The sequence below is a fragment of the Echinops telfairi genome, unplaced genomic scaffold (genome assembly GCF_000313985.2).
Source record: "Echinops telfairi isolate 266 unplaced genomic scaffold, ASM31398v2 ScPeMD7_5;HRSCAF=22, whole genome shotgun sequence".
Lineage (NCBI taxonomy): Eukaryota > Metazoa > Chordata > Mammalia > Afrosoricida > Tenrecidae > Echinops > Echinops telfairi.
Genome location: NW_022103901.1, coordinates 31,665,594 through 31,667,011, shown reverse-complemented (window position 1 = coordinate 31,667,011; position 1,418 = coordinate 31,665,594). Strand labels below are relative to the sequence as shown.

The window sequence follows — 1,418 nt, the reverse complement described above, 5'->3', positions numbered from 1 at the left end:
GAGTGGGTGCCGACTCATAGCAACTCCAGAGGACAAGGCAGAACTAACTGTCCCTGTGCATTTCCAAGATTGTCACTAAGAGAAAGCCTCTTCTGGTGATTTCAAACTGCTGACTTTGTGGTTGGCTGCCCAATGCCCATCGCACTAAAACCAGCCATCGGAAACTTTTTTTTTTTAATTAATCAATTTTGGAAACTTTTGAAGCGAAATTCTGCTCTGTCCCGTAAGGGGCCACAGTGAGTCAGAAATGACTCAAATGGCAGTTCTCTGTTTTCAAAGAAATGGCTGTTATTGGTCGCCCCCCACCCCCACCCCACATTTATTAATATAGTATGTTAAATCTACATTTCTCTGATTTGGGCACAAACTAGAATTTGGGGCATAAGCCTGATTAATCCTGATTTTGTTTCATTTTTTAATTGTCACTGGATTTGATTGGCTAGTATTGTGTTAGGAATTTCTCCCAGCTATGTGTATATGGAGGGAGAACAATGAAGCTCACTCACTCGCCAAGAGAGTTACAGTCTTGGAAACCCACAGGGGCAGTTTCCGCTCTGCCCTCAGGGGGGTGCTAGCCATCCAAATGGACTGGGTGGTGGTACGTTTTCAATGAGATGTTTATGTGCCCCAAAGCCATAACTTTCTTCTTCTGTTCTGGCCAGATTTTGAAATCGCCATTAGCTTCATAAAAGGAACTGTCACAATTTCCTTTTCATATTCCTGCCCCACCCCCTCTCTGCAACATTGGTCTCAAGCTGTGTCATGTTTCCTTGCTTGTGGTGGCAGCAATTTCACCTTGACTAGGCGACAACCAAGGGATGCCACCGTAGGCCATCACTGCAGCCTGCAAAAGCGGAATTTGCAAATGGTCTCTGGTGGAGTTACAGCCACCAGAAAACAGAAGAGCCAGCTTCTGAGGCTGCCTGGCTCACAAAAACGAATACATAAAGTAAGTGGAGTAAAACGTGCCTTAATCAAAAAGCAAAAAAAGAAGAAGGAAAGATTCAGAAACTTTTATCTTCCTTCATCCACCATTTTTTTCTGCATCTCCTGACTCCTCCATGATCTGTCTGCCCTTTGGACTTGCTAGGACACGAACCCCTGTCTTACCTGGATGTGTATTTAACAGGATTTTAGCTTTAATGGCAACAAGAATGACCCTGGAACCGATGTCAGTGTCACCTTGGAGGACCCTGGGGGCCCTTCCCAGGCCCCCAGCCACCTGCCCAAAGAGGAAGTACTCCCACAGCAGCCTCCAGCCCTGGCTTCGTCCATGCCACCGCCACCATCCCAGCCAGGTGCCTCCCAGCCTGAAGAGCCAGGCGCCAGGACAGGGAGCCCCAGTTCCAAGCAACCACAAAGCCCTGGTCCCAAAAGATCTTCCCAACCTCTGCGAGAGAGTGGTGAGGAGCTGGAGG

The 1,418-nt window shown here is 47.7% G+C and overlaps 1 protein-coding gene across 1 annotated transcript in view; it reads left to right on the top strand.

Annotated features, from left to right (window-relative positions):
• Positions 1-1,418, top strand: part of ZSCAN10 (zinc finger and SCAN domain containing 10) — a 5,606-nt gene that overhangs the window by 1,324 nt on the left and 2,864 nt on the right. The window lies entirely within an intron of this gene.